Raw genomic sequence first — 24,650 nt, forward strand, 5'->3', positions numbered from 1 at the left:
TGTGCAAGGCAAATGCCCTACTGCTGAGCTATTGCTTTCAATCCCTAATTTGATTTTTTTTGGTTTTGTGTCACACCCAGCAGTTTTCAGTTGTTACTCCTGTCTCTCTGCTCAGAAATCGCTCCTGGCAGGCTTGGGGGACATTCTGGGATGCAGGAATTTGAACCACTGTCTGTCCTTGATCGGCTGAATGCAAGGCAAACACTCTACCACTGCACTATCTCTTTGGCCATAATTTAACATTTTAGAATTTGTAAAGATAGACCTGGGCTAGGACATAGCTTAAAAAAAATACACTTTGTATTTGGACCCCAGATTAAATCTCTTGTATTCAGTGGCCATCTAAGCACTGTCTTTAGAGGCCCCAGAAATAGAGTGCATTCCACAATGGGTATTTATATTTCAGAATAATTTTTAAATGGTGTCCGCTGGGGGAATATAGGGATTATGGCACTCATTTTGCATGACTATAAATTCTTTTTTTTTATTTATAATGTTTTTATATTAAGTTTTATTTTTAACAAAGTGGATTACAAATCAAAGCTTACAGTAGTATTTCAGGTACACAGTGACATTGAATCAGGAGCATTCCCACCACCAATGTTGTCCTCCCTCTGTTCAATCCCCCAAATCTCATTTTCCTCTGATCACTACCAAGAATATTTCCCAAGTAGAATTTTGGGAGTAGCTCCCACCTCTCACCTAGATGGCCTAATTAAAATTAAAATATTTGAATAGAGATTTACCAATCAACATAGATGAATGATCTATTTTAGTGATCATTTCACTAAACAAAAAATAAATGCTTAATACTATATTCATCAGTGGGGTACAGTAAATTGATCCACATTAAAATAATGCATGTTACTCATGAAATTAAATAGACATACTAGTAAAGAACAGAGTCTGATGAGGATGTGGAGGACCTAAAATTGTCATATGATGTACAAACAAACATATCAGAGTATTTAAGTTGTGAAGTATAAATTTATATTATTGGTTGCCTACAAGCTCAACTCCTAGGTATATATCCAAGAAATGGAACAGAGACATTCACAGACTTGTATTCAGATATGCATAGCTTCTTTGTTCCTAATAGACATGAAACAAGTGACTACTTACTGGTAATGGACAACTAAAATGTGGTGTATCCCTATGATAGTCATATCTGCTAATACATGTTACAAACTTGGACTAACCCAAGCAAAATCCTGTTTCTTGCAAGAAACTAAAAATCTATACTTCTATATAGTATCTGATTGTATCTCTCTGAGAAGTCCATGAAAACACACTATAGACACAAAGAACTGAGAAAAAATGGGTAGGTGATTGGTTAAAATTGGCACGAATGATCTTTTTAGGAGGACTGAAATATTATATTGAACTAAGGAGGAAGAATTTTTTGTCTCTTCTGTTGCCTGTCATCATTTCTCTTTCTTTCCACTCTTGGGCCACATCTTGTAGTACTCATAGATGCTCATATCAGAGCCCTGAAGACTATATGGCGAAGCAGTAATTAAAACTCTGTTACATTTGTGCAATTCAAACATAGCCATATTTGTTTGAAACCATCATAATCTACACTGAGATGAGAACATGAATAACAAACAGGTATTTTCTTATTTTTATATTGTTACATATTTGATTTATATCACAATATTAACAGATGTAGTGTTTATCACATATACACTAATAACAATATTCTTGCAGTGGCATATTTGATAAGAAATTAAAGCTGCTATGCAGTTAATAGATAGATATAAAACTACAATATATGAAGGAACTCAATAGCAATGATTTCATCATGTCTCTGGGACAGAAGATGGAAGAAATGGTAATTGGTATAAAAGAAGCAGTTACCATCTGAAATATCTGATAGAGAATTTTTGGAACTGAGGTGAACCAATTTAGGAGGCAGAGATTCCCCAGGAGGCTCAGAGAAATGAGCATCAGAGGGTAAAATGCTAGAAGCAGAAGGAAAAGCTCATATGTAATTATATAAAATGCCCCCCAAACATTTGCCATGAAAGACATTCACCATAACTACTCTGCTAGCTCCCAGCTCTGATTTCATCAATTTATTTTGTGGATTTTTTTGAGTTTTTTTTAAATAATCTTTATTTAAACACTGTGAATACAAACATTATTTTAGTTGGGTTTCAGTCATAATAAGAACACCTTCCTTCACCAGTGGTGGTAGGAATATTTATTTTGGGGCTACATTCAACTGTGCTTAGAACTTACTTCTGGCTTTGCTCAGGAATCACTTTGGAATTGTTTGGAACAGCATATGCGGTGCCAGGAATTGAACCCATCAGCCACAGGGCAAGGCAGTTAACATGTATTAACTTTTTTAACATTTTATATTAAAATAATAAATTAATTAAATAATAAAATATAATTTTAAAAGTTTTAAAATAAAACACAATTGGTATACATCATTCTTCATCCCATCTGGAACACAAGATCACAGGGCTGTTTGTGTGCAAAACTCACTAAATGGGCCAAACTTTGAGCAGTCTACAAAGACTCTATCTCTGGTATCCCATATTGCCATCAGGTACGTTCACTGAGCTCATAGTCTGGAACAATCGCTGAGCACAGCTGTTGTGCCCCTGCCTCGTAAAACAAACAAGAACAAAAAGTGCCTCACCACACACTCCACCTAGTTCCCCTGCCATCACAATGTCAAAGACAAAACAAAACATGGAAAGCCCTCAAAACTAAATATGGAGTTTTCATATGACCCAGCAATAACACTTGTAGGGATATACCCCAAGGACACAAAAACACAGTACAAAAATACCCTCTGTACTCCTATGTTTAGTGCAGCACTATTTACAAGAGCCAGACTCTGGAAACAGGTGCCCAACAATAGATGGGTGGCTAAAGAAATAGTGGTATATCCACACAATGGAATACTATTCTCTTGTTAGAAAATAAAATTAAATCATAAAATTTGCTTTTACATGGATAAACATGGACATTATTATGTTGAGTGAAATAAGCATGAGGGAAAAGGATAGACATAGAATAATTTCACTCATTTTTGGGGACTTAAGAAAAACAAGAGAAAATATGATAACAATATTCAAAGACAATAGAATTAACAGGAGCACCAGCCCAGGGTAGGAAGCTCACCATAAAGTATGGTGAATGCAATTAGAGTAGAGAAGGTTCTACTGACGTAAAACTTACTGCAAACCACCACCTCTGAAGTGACCATGATCTTCAACACTTGCACGTCAGTTTGGGTCCGACTTTCCTTTCTTCCCACCCAAGGCCTCATTCTTTCATGATGGACAATTATGGTTTTCATATATCTTGTGACCTCACTTAGCACAAAGCATATGCTCTGGATTTTCTCCCTATGTTTCTGTATTACTTCATCAACTTATTTGTTTCTTTCTTCCTTTCTTTCCTCACCTCACTGATATGTGCAACTAAGATATTTCTATTATCCATGTCATCAAAAATACATTGATTTAGAGAATATATCAGTTAACAATATTAAATATTTTGATATTTGAATATGCTGTCCCTTTCCTGTTGCTAAAATATCAAATAACTTCAAGAATGTTCTAATTTATAGCATTTGAAGTTTGACATTTAGGTTTATTCTGAAATGTTTGATTCTTCACAATTATATTATAATGGAATTATTTCATATTTGATGGCTCATTTGAAACATAAGAATCCCATTGAATTTAAGATAAGTGTGATGGGATTTTCTATATTCCAGATGATATTACATGCAAACAGATTTACTTCTTTGTAATGGGTGGGCATTTTGTTTTTCATCCAGAATCTCCCACGTGCAAGATATATTCTCCTTAGTCACATTTCTGGCTCCTTATTTCATTGTTTATTGGAGAACCATTGATATTATATCATTATGTTGATTTATATAATTTTATGATATTATAGACGTTTCATTATGTCAACATCTATTTGTGCTACATTTAGTTCACTACCAGAAGTCCAATTTCAACCTTTAGAAAGCAACGTTACTCAGTGGATTTTCTGTTCTTCTCTCTTTCCTTCTGATAACCACTTTTCACCATATAGTACAAAAGTTTATTTTTGTTTTATTTCATTCATTTGTTCATTTTGTTTTTGTATATTCTACATATATGAATTCCTTTTGAACTATACATTATCTCCTATAGGTTAGTCCATATGGTTGCAGATGACAGGATCTAATGTTTTTTATAGCTGAAAATTATTATGCTTATGTACATATGCCACATTTTTCTTACCCAAACATTTCTAGATGGGCATATGTTGTTCTCAACCATAAGCCACTGTAAGTAATGCTACATTGAACATGAAGGTACACATATTTCTCTTCAAGTTTGTGTTTTGTATTCTTGGGTAAGTACCCAGAAGTGAAATAACTGGATCATAAAAATTTCTGTTTTGAGAGGAAGGACAGAGATAGCTCTTAAGCTATCAGAGATAGCATTGGCTGCCTTAAAGGTTGAGCACAAGGCTGAGAGTCCAATTTTATCACCTCAGATATGCCGAGTGTAGTCTCAGCTGCACTGCCAGTTGGAATTCTTGGCATGACAGTAGGTTCTGCCATCTTGAGGGATCAAACAGTGTGCTGCACCACTGCAAACAAGTATGTGGATAGCCTCAACATCAAAATTCTGTCATATTGAAAACGAAAGAAATGTGAACTAATCTTTTAAAACAAACTTTTATTTTTATGGTTTGAAAATTTTTCATACTTTCCATCATGATGGACCAATTTTCAGCCCACTTATTGTATTAAGAGTTTCCAGCTTCTGTAACAGTTGTTTCTTTTGGCTAATAGCGCTCATCATAGGTACAAAGTGATATGTCATAATTATTTGTATTCACAAAGAAATAACCCTCCTATTGAAGAAACTTCTCTATGTGACAAAGGAAGCATCTAGTTACTCAGCCTCTGGTTTTCATCATATGAGTCATCTTCTTTTCATCATGAAGATTCTCTATCCTTCAATCTCCAGGCCACTATTTCAACCCTTATTGCCTCTAGGTAGATACCCTCCCTCATTTTGCCCAATTGGCTTTAGAATACATATTCACATGGATTCTTTATATGTATGCAATTAAATTTGTTATTTTCTTCTACAAATATGTCTGATGTTAATTTGATTGCTCAACCGATCTAAGAAGAAGCCAGAAGGGTATGAGGAAATTTCCACTTTATTCCTAAAACATAATTTTATTTAACACATTCAATCCTAATTACCATGTCCTACTGCTGAGAAAGAGATATGAGCACTGAAAGTTTATATTTTTGAGCTCTAATCATGATGCAGGTTATGGACAATATTTATTTATTATTTCATTTTATAAAGACCTTTATGCAAGGGGACATCATTATCCCCATTTTGCATGCAGGGAATTGAGATTTTGAACATAGGAAGTCCTGATTCAAATCCAGACATGCCTTTCAAGCAGATACACAAGAATATTTAGATCATGTAAAGTTAAAATGTGACCTGCAGTGCCATGGAAAAGAACCAGTGCCTAGTCTGGGCCTTGATGGCCAAATAACTAATAGGCAGGAGAATGACAATCCTGAAGAAGCAAAGAAAGATAAAAGGATGTTCATGTCTGTATAGTCAGGAAGGAGACCTACCTGATTAGAATGGATGGGGGGGGGCAGAGAGATAGCATGGAAGTAGGGTGTTTGCCTAGCGTGCAGAAGGACGGTGGTTCGAATGCCGACATCCGATATGGTCCCCCGAGCCTGCCAAGATCTATTTCTGAGTGTAGAGCCAGGAGCGACCTCTGAGTGCTGAGTGACCCAAAAACAAACAAACAAAAAACAAAACAGAAAAACAAAAACAAAAAAATGAATGTTGGGGATTCAGAGGTGAGTCTGCTTAACCAGGAGATGGGGTTCAGATCAAGAGAACTATGTGTTCTTTTCAGAGGGAGGGCTGCCAACTTAATGAAATGAGCGATTAGTTTAGGAAGTCAATTTGATGCTTTGAACGGGGATATGGTGAGACTCTTTAAGAAAGGACCATCTGGCAGCAACGTGCAGCACTTTTCTCGTGGAATCTAGGAGCACGTAGCAGGAGCCTAAATGTCTGGTGAGTGGAATTGTCCTTTCATGCTCATCCCCGCCCTATTCTGGGCCAATCTGCACATAAAAAAAAAGAAAAAGAAATGAAAGAAAATAGAAAGAGTTATCTCTGACAAGACTGATCAAAACTAGAATATTACCCTAGGAAACAGAATTTAAAATCTGTTTGTTTCTGCAAACTGAATATACAGATCAATTTAAAAATCAGATTGCAATGAACTTATTCTTAAATAAGATAAAATGTTTGAAATGACTTAATTATGATCAAGTAAGGCATATCAGCTTTTAGGAAGACTATAAAGTCCTAAGTTAAAGAAAAGATTTGAATATCTATCTATTCTGCAAGAAAAACACTTCTACTTGAAACAGCCCAGTATCCCATCCCTTTGACTGGTTTTCCTCAATCTAATCCTCCTTCTCCAGTTTTTGTATCAGAAGTCTATTAAACAGACAGATACAAGTGAAAATGGAGGGGCAAATGCTATAATAAGATCATAGAAGCACAATTACTATGGATCATTGGCGAGGACTTGGAAATACTTTCATTATGGTGAATTGCATCTATCAACTCGAGAACATTTTAGAAGTAAACAAATGAAGGCTTAACAGTTTACCACTTAGTATTGTGAGAGTGAGAGTTCATTCCACCAAAAGTAATTTTCCATCTCTTCCCCTCATGTTAATTTTTTTGTGCTATTCAAGGGCCAAATATGTGCATTGGTAATACTTACAAACCCAAACTGTCAACAGCATCTCCCAACCTGGCAAACAACACCAGTAGGTAGAGACCCCAGGTGCTTAAAGATTCCAAATGTGTCACATCTGTTTCTCATTGTCACTATAGGGACAATGGAAATTCTGCCTGCAATGACACCCAAGAGGATAAAAATTTCCATAAAATCATCTCCCATTTTTTTTAAAAAGATTTAATTGCTTTGTAAGTAGGTTCCCCCTTAAAGAAGCACAAGGAGAATAAATAAAGATAAAACATTAATTTGGAAAGAGGAGGGCCATGACCTACTCCCAACTTTTGTCTTTTAGTTCCTATGAGACAGAATCTTTTGTTTTCTTATCTGCAAAGCAAATCAAATGAGTGAGAGTGGCTGACTGATGAACTTATCTGAGTTAGCCACATAGTATTCAGTTTAAATTTAGCAAGTTTCATTAAGACTTGCATATATCAAGAAAAGAGACTTGAGGGCTGGAGAGATAATATAATGGGTAGACATTTGCCTTACACATGGCTGCCTTAGGTTCAATCCCTAGCATCTTATATGGTCCTCAAAGCTTAAAAGGAGCAATTCTTGTGCACAGGGATAGAAGCAAGCCTGAGCACCGCCAGGTGTATCACATACCCACCTCAAAAAAGAGAGAAACTTAGATTTGCCTCAAATGATATCCCTGACACATGGAAAAAGTGCTCTGTGACTACATATTTCAAAATGCCAGATTGAACCATATTTGGCTGGTTTTTTCCTTACAGGATTTCTTGAGGCCTTTAAGGAGTAGATAGAAACTATCTAGAAACTTCGTAAGATGATTTAACAAAATAACTCAGTATTTATCTAAGTATTTATCTAAAGGGACATCCTCAAAGAAAGATGATGGGTTAGAATCCCTGGCCTCTGATGTTAGCGAGCCTTCTTAATGAGCAAATAATTCCTCTAAACAAAGCTATTTAGTGTGCAGAAATGTATTTGTTCTTCACCATTTTAAGTCTTGAAGTATAAGTTTGAGGGGGTTGATCAAGGGAATAAAGAAGTTTTTTTTTTAATGAATCTAGGTAAAATTCCATAATATAGTTTTTACTACTGGTTAGTTTTTTATCTAACACTTACGTAGGACATATAAGTGAGAAGGATGAGTTTTAATCTTGAATTATTTGGCTTCAGACTTACCATGGTGATCTGCTACTATAATTTTTGTGACTGTGTAATAGTTGGTCTCTCAGAATCCCACTTTTTTCAAAGTGGAGTGGGGAAGGTGATAACAATTGCCTTCAGGGTACTGGGGGTGGGGTGATTTTATAAAGTGCACTAAGACTTATTAAGTACCTACCATGTGCAAAGCGTAGTGAGAGCCAGCCTTTACAGTTTAAAATGGAGCTTCTACAGTCAACTGGGACCCACAGACTTATATTATAGGACCTACTCATTGAACACGTTTAGACAAATTAACATTTCCTTCCTCTTTCCTTCTCTCTTCCCATTACTTCTTTTTCTTCCTTTTCTTCTTTTACCTTTTCTTCCTCATTATCATCCATTCAATCTATGTCAAATAAAACCCACACTGTTACTTTCTCTTTAGGAAAGGAAATTTGATACATAAGATGCAGCGGACAATACTACATAGGGTAACCACCCACATAGATAGGCCTCATTAACACATTGTTTAGTACTCCAAATGTGAAACCTATGTGTATCCTAAATTGCTCCAGTCATTAGCTAATCCTGAAACCCTCATTTAGGAAGGCCCAACCCAATCACTGACTAAATCCCTAGAAATTGAGAAAACTTCCATACACCAGCCCAATCTCTCTTAGTTGATTTATTAGTTTTCTTTTATTTTTACTATAATTTACCTATTTTTCTGTTCTCCTCTTATTTCTTGCTCTCTCCTCCTCTTTTTCTTAAGCTATACCTAAGTTAATTATTGTATATTTCTATGTGGACAAGAGTACATAGAGAGAGGACTCCTCCACGAGAGCCAAATCTAAATTGTAAACAGCCCATGCCTATAGTGTATATAGCCCCTCCTATATACTATCCCCACTGCCCCCCTTCAGAAATTCTACTATCCCTTTATCCCCCAATCCCAATCAGATATCCCACCTTATTAAAACTCTATACCCTCAATTCTTAACCCATTAGGTATCAAGACAGACCTCCTACCCCAATAAGCCATCACCCAGCACCCAAGTGAAGGGACACCCACTCAGACCCACACCTCGTCCCCGGCAAGAAATTACAACCAACACCCTTGCCTACTCAAGCTGTGCGGCCCTCCTCACCCCTCCTAAATGTGGACTGTTGTTTGATACCAGACTCAGCTCCAGAAGAATCCCCAGTGCAAGAACTCTACCCAAGACCTTTCTGCCACAAATCTTTTCTCAATCTTAAGAAGACCAGGGTCTGTCATGAAAATGTGCCCTGGATCTCACACCCCACAAGAACATATCAAAAGACAATAGGGAAGTCTATATTTCCTTGATAAGTTAAAGACCTATATAATACTACCTCTTAATCTGTTTATACCCCAAATGTAAGGTATTCTCCTGCATCACCCTATTCCCTTTTTTAAACTTATTTTTTTTATTTCTTCCTTTATACAGATGTGAGTATGTATATATAGATATTTACATAGTTAATTTTTTTATCTTGTTTCTGTTTTCTTTTCTTCCTTAACTCCACCTGTATTGGTTCTGCTTGATACAAAAACCTACAAGGAAAAGTCTTTCCTGGGATAATAGCTCAGGTCAAAACCAGGGTACATAGGTGATGAAGCCTGACACTCTCACCCCCAAATGCACCAGCAATATAATATAGCATCATGTCTCCTTGCAAAGGCATACTAAATAAGGGGAAATTGTATGTATAGAAACAAGCTCTTATCTACTAGGGATAAGAACTCATACACTTTACAATACAGGGACACCTCCCACCTTGAACATATATCATGTGGACCCAATTTAGATTTCATGTGATTAGACAGTGACCATCTAATCTCTAACCTGAGATCTCAGACATTGAACCAACATAGCCCTCCACCACAGCCCCAAGAATCAATCTCCCTCTGGGACATTCCTAATACTGCTCTGACACCAGCATATGCTAGTTTTGATATGACATCCTGACAATGAGGCAATGACAACAAGTTGGTATAAGATAGGTAGTCTTACCTCACCTCCTAATGATAAGATGAAATCAGAAGTCATGTCATCCTCTTATTTGTACAAAAGCCAAGTTTGCTATCTATTGAAGAATGATTCCGATAACCATGACTGGGCAGAACTTATCCTGGGACCAATAAAAAGGACCCTAGTCTAGGCCCTATGATATGTACAACAATCAAGATCTCTAATTCCAGAGGTCTGACTGAAACAACTGCAACCCAGCAGATCTTCTGGAAACATAATGAAAGACTCTATCCTAGGCTTTGTCCTAGGATCAGGGCAAAAATCAAGACCACCAATTACAGAAGACTGATTAAAACAATAGTGATGAATCACAATTTCGAGAACTGTAAAGAAAGACTTCATCCTAGGCTCCATTCTTTGACCTGTGCAACTATCAAGATCTTTAGCTACAGAGGCATGATTTTATTACCACCACAGAGCAGAAAAATTCCAGACACCACAGAAGGACCTAGGGAACAGTAAAAGAGCATGTACGAAGCCTGGAGTTATTTCCATGACAGTATACTTTAAGGCAGGGGTCTCAAACTCGCAGCCCGCAGGCCATTTGTGGCCCTCCGTACAACATTTTGTGGCACACAGCCAGCCTTCAAATATCACAGTATTCTTCATTTTTGCAATTATCCACTTACCGAATAATCGCAATAAAAATTGCATTAGTAAGAAAAAAATCACATTAAACATTCGCATACCCCGAGCAGTTCCGTTCGGGGTATGCAAATGTTTAATGCGTTTTTTGTAATTTTTTTCTTACTAATGCGATTTTTTATTGCGAATATTCAGTAAGCAAATAATCGCAAATACTTTGCGCCTAGCGCAGACATCATTTCTGCTGCTCCTGCCCGCTGTTCCTTGCATTATCAGAGGCCTAAATGAGAGAAGGGAGAGAAGGGAGAGAAGTTTATTACAGAATTAGATTTTGTCATACCTTCATCATAACTTCATCAAAGCCTGCAGTGAAGAGAAAGATTGATGACGAGCACATACAATTTCAGGAAAAGTGGGAGACACAGTATTTCTTTGTTGAGCACAGGGGCATCCCCACATGTCTTATTTGCTCAGAGAAAGTTGCAGTGCACAAGGAATACTACTTGAAACACCATTATTCAACTAAACATGCTGAGGAATGTGCAAAGTATCAAGGAAATGAGAGAGTCAAGCGGGTTGCCAGTCTTAAAGCATGTCTAATGAGGCAACAAGATTTCTTCAAGAAAGCAACCAAAGAGAATGTTTCATCAGTCGAAGCTAGTTACATGGTTAGTGAGATGATTGCTAAGGCAGGGAAACCTTTCACAGAAGGAGAATTTGTTAAAAAAAAAAAATGCATGTTACAGGCTGCAAGTTTTATCTGTCCAGAAAAGAAAGGTCAGTTGAGCAAAATCAGTCTTTCTACCAACACTGTGGCAGGGTGCATTTCTGACATGTCAAGTGACATTTATCATCAACTGTGTGAGAAAGCCAAATGTTTTATGCATACTCAGTTGCTCTTGAGAAGGGCACAGATATAACAGACACTGCACAGCTCGCAATTTATGTCCAGGGTGTTGATGCAATTTTGAATTGACAGAGGAGCTGCTCACAATAATTCCAATGCATGGCCAGACCACCGCTAATGAGATATTTCGGCATCTGTGTGATGCCATTGAGAATGCAGGTTTGCCATGGAAGAGGTTTGTTGGAATAATAACCGATGGAGTGCCATCAATGACAGGGAGGAAAAATGGACTGGTGGCACTTGTTCAAAAAAAACTTGAAGAGGAGGGTGTAGAGAAGGCCATTGCTCTTCACTGCATTATCCATCAGCAGGCCCTTTGCAGTAAATGCCTGCCATGTGACAATGTGATGTCTGTTGTTGTGAAATGAATCAACAAAGTCAGATCCAGAGGCTTAAAGTACAGGAGGTTCCATGCTTTTTTAGAGGAAATGGAGTCAGAATATGAAGATGTGCTCTATTTCACCAAGGTATGTTGGCTCAGCAGGGGAAATATCCTGAAAAGAGTTTTTGAGTTGAGAGAAGTGAAAGCCTACATGGAGAAGGATGGGAATGCTGTTTCTGAGTTAAGTGATCAGAAATGGCTCATGGACTTAGCTTTTCTTGTTGACATCACACATAAGCTGAATGGACTAAACAAAATGTTACAAGGCCCGGGGCAGCTTATCAGTGCTGCCTATGACAATGTGAGAGCATTCTCCACAAAACTTGTGTTATGGAAATCCCAGCTCTCTCAGACAAACCTTTGCCATTTCCCAGCATGCAAGGAACTTGTGGATGCAGGCATACCATTCAGTGGTGAAAAATATGTTGATGCTATTTTTAAGCTAGAGAAGGAATTTGATCACAGATTGGCAGACTTCAAAAAGCACAGAGCCACTTTCCAAATTTTTGTGGACCCCTTTTCCTTTGATGTGCAAGATGCCTTTCCTGTGCTTCAAATGGAGCTCATTAACCTGCAATGCAACTCTGATCTCAAAGCCAAGTTCAGGGAGATTAGTGGAAAAGCAGACCTGCATGGGCAATTTTTGAGAGAATTGCCCACACACACACACACACACACACACACACACACACACACACACACACACACACACACACACACAGCTTCCCTGAGCTTTCCTGAATGTTCAAGAGCACCATGTGCCTTTTCGGAGCACATATTTGTGTGAAAAGTTATTCTCTACATTGAATTTCAATAAGTCAAAGTACAGGTCTAAACTTAATGATGATCATCTTCAAGCCATACTGAGGGTCTCAACTGCTTCCTCTCTAAAGCCAAATGTGGTTCAGATTTGTGAGAAGAAGCGCTGTCAAGTCTCTGGCAGCAAGGAATAGGCAAAAGATGCCATGTTCAGAAGAACTGTTCATGATCTTCACTCCATGTTCTATTCATGTTCATAAGAAATAATTAAAACTGTTAATAATGATGTTTGAGGACTTTCTTTTGTGAAATCCTTTATGCGGCCCTGCCTCACCCTGACTTTGCCTCCTGCGGCCCCCAATTAAATTGAGTTTGAGACCCCTGCTTTAAGTGCAGAGAAACCCTGTATCTCAAGGCCAAGGGAATTCTCCTTCTAATCTCCCCAATATTTACTGTGCCTATGCTACAAAGAAAAAGAAAAAGAGAGAGAAGCACAAACCAAAATTTTTTTCAGTTTTGTTATTTTTGGTGTTTGTTGTTTCTTTTCTTTTGAGCTTTGTTTAGTTTTTATTTCAGGACCATGGTTATTACTGGCTGCTGTCTATATATATATCTATATCTATATATATCTATATCTATATATATCTATATCTATATCTATATATCTGGTGCTTTTCAATTTTTTGTTTGATTTTTTATCTTTTATTTATTTTTGTTTTGTTATGTTTTTCTTCCTTTTCCCTCTCTGCTCTTAAAATAATAGATATAGCCTCTAGAAGAACTCCTCCCATTTTTTTGCTTGTTTGATTTTTGCCCCATTTATTATTATTATTATTATTATTATTATTATTATTATTATTATCATTTTCTCTTTCCTTCAAACAGAACCACACAACTTGAACCATATTGTTCAGTCTCACAAATGAAGGGGAAATAATGGAGGGTACCAAGACCAAACAGTCAAATGAACATTAAGTAGAAATAAAAAAATGATCAAACTTAAGCACCAAATCCAAAGTCAACGACAACAAAATCGATACCCAATTTACAACATATTAGACACAGAAATGACCACCAATACTAGCAGCCTGTGGGGTAAAAGAGGGCGATAAGGAACACATGCTGAGAACAGGGGTGGTGGGAGGACAACATTGGTAGTTGAAATGACCCTGATTCAATATCTCTATGTACCTAAAACATTACTGTGAAAGATTTATAATCCACTTTGATTAAAATTAAAAAATGCAGCTTCTAGTCAGTGGTTATTTTCCCTATAAATCCTTATGCCCATATACCCTATAGTTTCAAATTCCTTTCCTGTAAGAAAAAAAATACATATCCAGATTTTGGTGAAAAAAATCAGATTATTAAATGAGATTTATATATGGAAGATAGCTTTAAAAAGTTCGTCTAAGAAAGAAGTAGTGCTCGTTTCAGCAGCACACATATAAAATTGGAAAGATACTGAGAAGATTATCATGGGCCCTGTGCAAGGATGACACGCAAATTCATGAAGTGTTCCATATTAAAAAAAAAAAGAAAGAAAGAAAGAAAGAAAGAAAGAAGTAGTTCTTGAACCTGTTTTTGTCTAAAAGCATTCTATCCTATGGGCCAAGGTTAATAGTTCAGAGGCTTAGCATGTCTGCCTTTCCAGAATAAGGTCAAGAGTTTAACCCCCTGTAGTGCCACCTGTACTGAGCAATTCTGCTTTCTCAGATACTCTGAGCCACAGTGCATTCAGGCCTTACAGCAACTGGGAACATAGAGCACCACAAGTAAATGGAGAAACCCCCATTGAGCATGTGTGTGTGCACAATGAAAAGGGAAGTAACTGTCTTTGGATATTTCAGCCAATCTCTACCTGATATACCAGCCTCATTTGGTATCACAGTTAGGTGCTCTTGTGTAATACCCTGGTTATTAAAACATCAGCAAAGGGAATGAGGCAGGGGAAACCTTCTGTACTATATGATATGGCACTTTCTTTCTTTCTTTCTGTAAAGTTCCAAAAAATTCCACAGATTTGCATAACAACCTTTTCACTCTAATGAAGTACATGATATATAAGCCTTAGCTTTCAGGCCCATCCTCAGTGCTAAAAATGAATTTTAAACACATTCAGCATTGTAATGAAGAGAACTTGAATCCTTAGAAGGAAGTGTTCATCCTGACCCCTCATATTATTTCAAATACATTTTATACTAATTGTTTTAAGGTAACTCTTTCTTCTGAATTGAAATTTTAACTATTTTTAAAACAGGTAAACTTTAGCAGTGTACATTATCACTTGAATAGACCACATAATTTTAGTGCCTTTATAGACAATTGGCTTTCAAATTGAAGCATGATGATTTATTTTTAAAATAAAGGGAAATAATCAGCACTGAAATAGATTAAAATAGGTGTCTAATTTAAAATTATAAAAGCAATTTCATTTTTCCTGTCACATTGAAAACTGAGTTATTATTTTTAAAAGATATTTCAGACTGATATTATGTTAACAAGAAAGCCACCATGTCATAGTATAGTGATAAAGGGTAAGGTACAAAAAAGCAAGCAGACAACCTATTTTTTACTTTTTGAACTCATCTAAATGATAATCACTTGCACAAATATTAATGGGACATAGCTTTAAAATCTTAGCCATCTATTATGCTATAATAATTAGAACTATATGATGAAGATAAACACATAAGCAAGGCTGAATCACTTTTAAAAACGAGTGCTTCCAATGAAGAACAACTGGCACTTTTCTTTTTTATAATAATAACATCTTAATTTAAACACCGTGATTGCAAACATAAAAAAAGAACATCCCCTCTTCACCAGTGCAATCTTCCCACCACCAATGCCTCCATCACCCTTCTCCCCACTTTTCCTGCCTATATTTGAGATAGGCATTCTATTTCTTTTCAGGGGAGGGGTTAGGTTTTTGGGTCACACCCGGCAGCGCTCAGGGGTTACTCCTGGCTCTATGCTCAGAAATTGCTGCTGGCAGGCTCGGGGGATCATATGGGATGCTGGGATTTGAACCATTGTCCTTCTGCATGCAAGGGAAACGCCCTACCTCTATGCTATCTCTCCGACCCTAGACATTCTATTTCTGTCACTCACTACCATCGTCATGATATCATGGACCAGTCCTTCCAGCCTCATCTCTATTGTCTCTGGGTATTATTACAATACTGTATTTTTAGTTTTCTTAAATCCCACAGGTGAGTGAGACTATTCTGTGTCTATCTCTCTTCCTCTAATTTATTTCACTCAGCATAATAGTCTAACCCCATCAAAAAAGTGGGAGAAGAAATTAACAGACACTTCCTCAAAAAAGAGATAAAAATGGCCAAAAAGCACATAAAAAATTGCTCCACATCACTAATCATTAGGGAGATGCAAATCAAAACAACAATGAGGTACCATCTCATGCCACAGACTGGCACACATCATAAAGAACAGAAGCAATCAGTGCTGGCAGGGATGTGGGGAAAAAGGAACTGCTGATGGGAATGCCTTCTAATCCAGCTTTTATGGAAAACAATATGGAGAGTCCTCAAAAAACTGGAAATTGAGCTCCCATATAATCCAGCTATACCACTCTTAGGGATATATCCTAGTAACACAAAAATACAATATGAAATTGCCTTCTGCACACCTATGTTCATTACAGTGCTATTTCAAATAGCCAGAAGCTGAAAACAACCCAGATGCCCGACAACAGATGAGTGGATAAAGAAACTGTGTAAATATACACAATGGAATACTATGCAGCCGCCAGGAAAAAATAAAGTCATGAAATTTTCCTAGAACTTTTCTTTATATAATTGAGAAAATATTTCTGGTTACCAGTTCAAGATGGCAGTACTAACACACATTGGTGCCTGAGAACATTTCTTAGTCAAATTCCATAAACAAATAGTTATTGAGTACCTACTATGTAATGGGCCATTTAAATGAGAGTACATGTAGCAAAGGGGGCATTCAAGAAATCCATCATGACACAAAATTTGGAGCAAAATCTCAAAACTCATGAAAAAGATGATTTCCACTCATTAACTAGAAAGAATCTTGAAATTACAGCCCAGAACAGGCCCAGGAAGATTTGGTGGAGACAAATTTTCCATATGCGGGAGTAGACAAACTCTAGGTTCCACTTATTATGTACAGCAGGAGTTAGCTAACTCTCTGTAACATATCTAATAAATGTCTCACTGGTCACATACTATCTCTTTCACACACACACAAGTAATCCACTTTCTCTTTGCAGTATAAAAGTAGAAAACACATGAACAAATGACTATTTTTTTTTTTTTTTTTGGTTTTTGGGTCACACCCGGCGGTGCTCAGGGGTTATTCCTGGCTCCATGCTCAGAAATTGCTCCTGGCAGGCACGGGGGACCATATGGGACGCCGGGATTTGAACTGATGACCTTCTGCATGAAAGGCAAACGCCTTACCTCCATGCTATCTCTCCGGCCCCACAAATGACTATTTTTAAGCTGATTTATTTCATTGTATCCACTTGATATGAAATGAACAAATTTTTAAAAAATTAAAAGAAAGCTCTCTGGCCAAAATTTTAATTTCTTTGCACCCCTGACTATATATTTTCACATTCAGTTTTTTTGTTGTTGTTGTTTTGTTTTGTTTTTGGGGGGGTTTTGGGTTTTTTGGGTCACACCCGGCAGCACTCAGGGGTTACTTACTCCTGGCTCTATGCTCAGAAATTGCTCCTGGCAGGCTCAGGAGACCATATGGAGTGCCGGGATTTGAACCACCATTCTTCTGCATGCAAGGCAAACACCTTGCCTCCATGCTATCCCTCTGGCCCCATATCCAGGTAATTTCCAATACAACAACTTTGCTCCTAGAAACAAATGATAAGTTATACATAGTGAATCCTGGCAATAAAAATTGACATGTCCGGGGCCGGGAAGGTGGCGCTAGAGGTAAGGTGTCTGCCTTGCAAGCGCTAGCATAGGACGGACCGCAGTTCGATCCCCCCGTGCTCCATATGGTCCCCCCAAGCCAGGAGCGATTTCTGAGCGCATGGCCAGGAGTAACCCCTGAGCGTCAAATGGGTGTGGCCCAAAAAAAACAAACAAAAAAAAATTGACATGTCCCTACTCACTCATAATTTCAACCAATAATGAACTCTTGTAGTTTTTTGCATAGTGTATCAATTCACTTCTCTCCTTCTTTACTGATAAGTACTTTAGCAGAAACTGCTGGCTATGTAGCCTTCTTCCTGCTGGATGTTCTACCCATCCTAACTCTATTTTCTTCTTTCAGTGATTTGACCAATAACTATTTTAAGACAAAGTCATGGATATTTCCAAATGGATTAGACTTGAGGAAGAAAAGAAATCAAGGATCAAGGTGACTCAAAAGGAAAGTATTTGCTTTCCACAAAAGCAGATTGAGATGGGGACCAGGATTTTCATTTAGGGCATAGTGTATTTTATTACAGTGAGGATTCTAATTTTAAATGTTATTTTACTGATTTATATATTTTATTTTGAGGCTGTACCCAGTGATGCTTGGAGATAAAACTAGCACCTTGCTCACTTCCTGAAGTGCACTTCCAGCAGAATAAGACCAATAATTTCCAGGGCTCAAACTAGGATAGGCCATGTACAACACAAGCACCTGAACCCCTGTATCATGTCTCTAGCTCCAGGCTCCTTTTTTTGAAATCTACTTCTGTTAGTGCCAGGCCCATCTTTGATGACTTCTTTTTTCTCCAAACATGATAAATTTGAAGTCCTGGGATAGGGAGATATACTCCACCCAATATGAAACCCAGTACAAGATTTATTTGTGGAAGACACTTTAAAATGAACATCACTGACTGTAGCTCTGAAGGTTGCTGAGTTTAACCTAGTAGGACTGGGTTGGTCCTAATAATTTCTGGCACCAGCGGGTCCAAAGAGCATCACATCCTTAGGCCTTAAAACTTAACCAACTCAAACTAAAGCAGATAGCCAAGAACTGCTGGGACCTATGAACTCCACATGGGAGGCCCCCAGACACACATCAAAAAAAGGTGAGATCCTCTGTGCAGCCTACTCGAACACTTGCATGGGGTCCCTGGCATTTCGTTGACTCCATACATAAAAACCTTGAGGGTGTGTTGGATTGGGTTCCAGACCACCCTAATAAAGGGATTATTTTCATAAAGTAAATCACACTTATTTACTTGGCATCCCAGTTATAGTGTCTATACTATCTAATAGTGTATAAAATGCACAGCATATGGGGCAGAGAGATAGTACATAAAGGAAGCCACTTGTCTTGCTTGCATCACACCTGGGTTTGATATGATCCTCTAAAGCACCACCAGGTGTAAAATCAGGAGTAAACCCTGAGAACTACCAGGTATGGCACACAGACAAAAGTACAACATAGCTAAAACTATATATACATTAATTTAAAACTATTACTAAAAACTATTTAAAAACTATTATTAAAATGCTTTAGCTTTTGAACCTTCAGCAAGCCATAGCTTTTTTTTTTTGGTCAGTGGGGTTATGGATATAATTACAATCAAATATCACTAAGCATACATCACCATACAGGATATAATAATAGAAAGTAACAATAATAAATTTAAATATTGCTAACATTATCAAAATCTGACAGAAAGAATATATGCTGTTGGGGAAATGATTCTGATAAACATACTGGAAACAAAGTCATCACCAATTTATAAAAGTTGCAATAGCTGGAGCTGGGAGATTACTCAAAGAGCTGGAGCACATTCTAGGCAGGTGGAGACTTCTATTTTAATCCTCTGCACCACAGAATTCCCTGAACTCCACCATATCACTGAACCAAGGCTTGGCCCTTCAAGCCTGCATAAATGGGGTGATAATTTCCATGAGTGGCCCCCAAGACTTCTGAGTCCTTTAAGCTCCTCACCATCACCCCTAGTTGCAATGCCTTTTGGAAAATCTTTATTTCTTCTATTTTTAATAGTTACAGCCTTAGAACCACAGTAGCTCCTTCATTTTCTTTCTTTTTTTCTTTTTCTATTTTCTTTTTTTTATTTTTTATTTAAATAACTTTATTACATACATGATTGTGTTTGGGTTTCAGTCATGTAAAGAACGCCACCCATCAACAGTGCAACATTCCCAACACCAATGTCCCATATCTCCCTCCTCCCCACCCAACCCCCGACTGTTCTCTAGACAGGCTTTCTATTTCCCTCATACATTCTCATTATTAGGATAGTTAAAAACGTAGTCATTTCTCTAACTAAACTCATCCCTGTTTGTGGTGAGCTTCATGAGGTGAGCTGTAACTTCCAGCTCTTTCCTCTTTTGTGTCTGAAAGTTATTATTGCAAGAATGTCTTTCATTTTTTTTTAAAAAATCCATAGATGGGTGAGACCATTCTGCGTCTTTCTCTCTCTCTCTCTGACTTATTTCACTCAGCATAATAGATTTCATGTACATTCATGTATAGGAAAATTTCATGACTTCATCTCTTCTAACAGCTGTATAATATTCCATTGTGTATATGTACCACAGTTTCTTTACCCATTCATCTATTGAAGGGTATCTTGGCTGTTTTCAGAGTCTTGCTACGGTAAATAGTGCTGCAATGAATATAGGTGTAAGGAAGAGATTTTTGTATTGTATTTTTGTGTTCCTAGGGTATATTCCTAGGAGTGGTATAGCTGGGTCATATGGAAGCTCGATTTCCAGTTTTGGGAGGAATCTCCATATAGCTTTCCATAAAGGTTGAATTAGACGGCATTCCCACCAGCAGTGGATAAGAGTTCCTTTCTCTCTACATCCCCACCAACACTGCTTGTTCTCATTCTTTATGATGTGTGCCAATCTCTGGGGTGTGGGGTGGTACCTCATCGTTGTTTTGATATGCATCTCCCTGATGATTAGTGATGTGGAGCATTTTTTTCATGTGTCTTTTAGCCATTTGTATTTCTTCATTGTCAAAGTGTCTGTCCATTTCTTCTCACCATTTTTTGATGGGATTAAATGTTTTTTTTCTTGTAAAGTTCTGTCAGTGCCTTGTATATTTTGGAGATTAGCCCCTTATCTGATGGGCATTGGGTGAATAGTTTCTCCCACTCAGTGGGGGGCTCTTGTATCCTGGGCACTATTTCTTTTGAGGTGCAGAAGCTTCTCAGTTTAATATATTCCCATCTGTTAGTTTCTGCTTTCACTTGCTTGGAGAGTGCAGTTTCCTCCTTGAGGATGCCTTTAATCTCAATGTCCTGGAGTGTTTTACCTATGTGTTGTTCTATATATCTTATGGTTTCGGGTCTGATATCGAGGTCTTTAATCCATTTGGATTTAACCTTCGTACATGATGTTAGCTGGGGGTCTAAGTTCAATTTTTTGCAAGTGGCTAGCCAGTTGTGCCAACACCACTTGTTGAAGAGGCTTTCTTTGCTCCATTTAGGATTTCCTGCTCCTTTATCAAAAATTAGGTGATTGTATGTCTGGGGAACATTCTCTGAGTATTCAAGCTTATTCCATTGATCTGAAGGCCTGTCTTTATTCCAATACCATGCTGTTTTGATAACTATTGCTTTGTAGTAAAGTTTAAAGTTGGGGAAAGTAATTCCTCCTATATTCTTTTTCCCAATGATTGCTTTAGCTCTTCTAGGGTGTTTATTGTTCCAAATGAATTTCAAATGTGCCTGATCCACTTCTTTGAAGAATGTCATGTGTATCTTTAGAGGGATCGCATTAAATCTGTACAATGCTTTGGGGAGTATTGCCATTTTAATGATGTTAATCCTGCCAATCCAAGAGCAGGGTATGTGCTTCCAATTCCGCATGTCCTCTCTTATTTCTTGGAGCAGAGTTTTATAGTTTGTTGTTTTTTTTTTTTATAGGTTCTTCACATTTTTAGTCAAGTTGATTCCAAGATATTTGACTTTGTATGGCACTATTGTGAATGGGGTTGTTTTCTTAATGTCCATTTCTTCCTTATTACTATTGGTGTATAGAAAGGTCATTGATTTTTATGTGTTAATTTTGTAGATTGCCACCTTGCTATATGAGTCTATTAGTTTCTAGAAGCTTTTTGGTAGAGATTTTAGGGTTTTTTAAGTAGAGTATCATGTCATCTGCAAATAGCAAGAGCTTGACTTCTTCCTTTCCTATCTGGATTCCCTTGATATCTTTTTCTTGCCTAATCGCTATAGCAAGTACTTCCAGTGCTATGTTGAATAGGAGTAATGAGAGAGGACAGCGTTGCCTTGTGCCAGAATTTAGAGGAAACGCTTTCAGTTTTTCTCCATTGAGGACAATATTTGCCTCTGACTTGTGGTAGATGGCCTTAACTAGATTGAGAAAGGTTCCTTCCATTCCTATCTTGCTGAGAGTTTTTATCAAGAATGGGTGTTGGACCTTATCAAATGCTTTCCCTGCGTCTATTGATCTGATCATGTGATTTCTATTTTTCTTGTTGTTGAGGTTGTATATTATGTTGATAGATTTACGGATGTTAAACCAGCCTTGCATTCCTGGGATGAAACCTACTTGATCATAGTGGATGATCTTCTTAATGAGGCATTGAATCTTATTTGCTAGGATTTTGTTGAGGGTTTTTGCATCTGTATTCATCAATGATATTGGTCTGTAATTTTCCCTTTTAGTAGCATCTCTGTCTGGTTTAGGTATCAAGGTGATGTTGGCTTCATAAAAGCTATTTGGAAGTGTTCCTGTTTTTTCGATTTCATGAAAGAGTCTTGCCAGGATTGGTAGAAGTTCCTCTTGAAAGGTTTGAAAGAATTCATTAGTAAATCCATCTGGGCCTGGACTTTTGTTTTTGGGCAGACATTTGATTACTGTCTTAATTTCCTCAATAGTGATGGGTGTGTTTAGATGTATGCTACATCCTCTTCATTCAAACATGGAAGATTATGAGTTCAAAATTTATCCATTTCTTTCAGGTTTTCATTTTTAGTGGCATAGTGTTTCTCAAAGTAGTTTCTGATTACCCTTTGCATCTCTACCATATCAGTAGTGAGCTCTCCTTTTTCATTCCTAAAATGAGTTAACAAATTTCTCTCTCTTTCTTTGTTAGTTTTGCCAGTGGTCTATCAATCTTGTTTATTTTTTCAAAGAACCAACTTCTGCTTTTGTTGATCTTTTGGATTATTTTTCGGGTTTCCACTTCATTGATTTCTGCTCTCAGCTTTGTTATTTCCTTCTGTCTCCCTATTTTTGGGTCCTTTTGTTGAGTACTTTCTAATTCTATGAGCTGCGTCATTAAGCTATTCAGGTGTGCCCCTTCTTCTTTCCTGATGTGTGCTTGCAAAGATATAAATTTTCCTCTCAGTACCGCTTTTGCTGTGTCCCATAGGTTCTAATAGTTTGTGTCTCCATTGTCATTTGTTTCTAGGAAGGTTTTGATTTCCATTTTGATTTCATCTCGGACCCACTGGTTATTCAGTATTAGGCTGTTTGACTTCCAGGTATTAAAGTTTTTCTTCTGTGTCCCTTTGTAGTTCACATATAATTTCAGGGCCTTGTGGTCAGCGAAGGTAGCCTGAAAAATTTCTACCTTCTTGATATTATGGAGGTATGTTTTATGTGCTAGCATATAGTCTATCCTGGAAAATGTCCCATGTACATTAGAGAAGAATGTGTATCCAGGCTTCTGGGGGTGGAGTGTCCTGTATATATCTACTACGCCTCTTTCTTCCATTTCTCTTTTCAGGTCTAGTATATTCTTGTTGGGTTTCAGTCTATTTGACCTGTCGAGTGTTGACAATGCTGTGTTGAGGTCTCCCACAATTATTGTATTGTTATTGATATTATTTTTCAGATTTGTCAACAATTTTATTAAATATTTTGCTGGCCCCTCATTCAGTGCATATATATTTAGGAGAGTGATTTCTTCCTGCTGTATGTATCCCTTGATTAATACAAAATGTCCATCTTTGTCCCTTACAACTTTCCTAAGTATAAAGTTTGCATCACCTGATATTAGTTTGGCCACTCCAGCTTTTTTATGGGTGTTGTTTGCTTGGGTGATTTTCCTCCAGCCTTTTATTTGGAGTCTATGTTTGTTCTGACTATTCAGGTGCATTTCTTGTAGGCAGCAGAAGGTTGGATTGAGTTTTTTGATCCATTTAGCCACTCTGTGTCTCTTAACTGGTGCATTTAGTCCATTGACATTGAGAGAAAGAATTGTCCTGGGAGTTAGTGCCATCTTTATATCGAAGTTTGGTGTGTCTGTTGGTCAGTCTTAAAGTAGGCCGTTCAGTTTTTCTTTTAAGAATGGTTTTGAGTCTGTAAAGTTTCTGAGCTGCTGTTTGTCTGTGAAACCATGTATTGTTCCTTCAAACCTGAAAGTGAGTTTTGCTGAGTACAGTATTCTAGGTGAAGCATTTATTTCATTGAGTTTTGTCACTATGTCACACCACTGCCTTCTGGTCTTAAGTGTCTCCGGTGACAGGTCTGCAGTAAATCTCAAGGATGTTCCCTTGAATGTAATTTCTCTTTTCAATCTTGCTGCTTTCAGAATTCTGTCTCTATCTGTGGGATTCATCATCGTGACTAGGATGTGTCTTGGGGTGTTTTTTCTGGGGTCTCTTTTAGTTGGTACTCTTTGGGCATGCAGGATTTGATCGTATGTATTCTTTAGTTCTGATAGTTTCTCTTTAATGATGTTCTTGACCATTGATTCTTCCTGGAGATTTTCTTCCTGGGTCTCTGGGACTCCAATGATTCTTAAGTTGTTTCTGTTGAGCTTATTATAGACTTCTATTTTCATCTGTTCCCGTTCTTTGAGTAATTTTTCCATTGTTTGATCATTTGTTTTAAGGCTTTTTTCCAATTTCTTGTGCTGCATGGAATTGTTATTCATCTCATCTTCCAGTGTACTAATTGTATCATCAGCTGCTGTTAACCCATGGGAAAGCTCAACCATGTTTTTCTTTAATTCATCTACTGAGTTTTTCAGACATGGTATTTGACCTGAAATTTCAGTTTGGAGTTTTCTGATTTCTATCTTCATATTCTCTTGA

At 37.4% G+C, this 24,650-nt stretch overlaps 1 protein-coding gene and 1 non-coding gene across 3 annotated transcripts in view; one reads left to right on the forward strand and one right to left on the reverse strand.

Annotated features, from left to right (window-relative positions):
* Positions 1–24,650, reverse strand: part of GPR27 (G protein-coupled receptor 27) — a 481,267-nt gene that overhangs the window by 414,654 nt on the left and 41,963 nt on the right. The gene's annotated exons all lie outside the window — the stretch shown is intronic.
* Positions 14,062–14,167, forward strand: LOC126015328 (U6 spliceosomal RNA). The gene has a single exon (XR_007498204.1). It is a non-coding gene; the product is annotated as a U6 spliceosomal RNA (small nuclear RNA).

Source organism: Suncus etruscus, chromosome 7 (assembly GCF_024139225.1).
Source record: "Suncus etruscus isolate mSunEtr1 chromosome 7, mSunEtr1.pri.cur, whole genome shotgun sequence".
NCBI lineage: Eukaryota > Metazoa > Chordata > Mammalia > Eulipotyphla > Soricidae > Suncus > Suncus etruscus.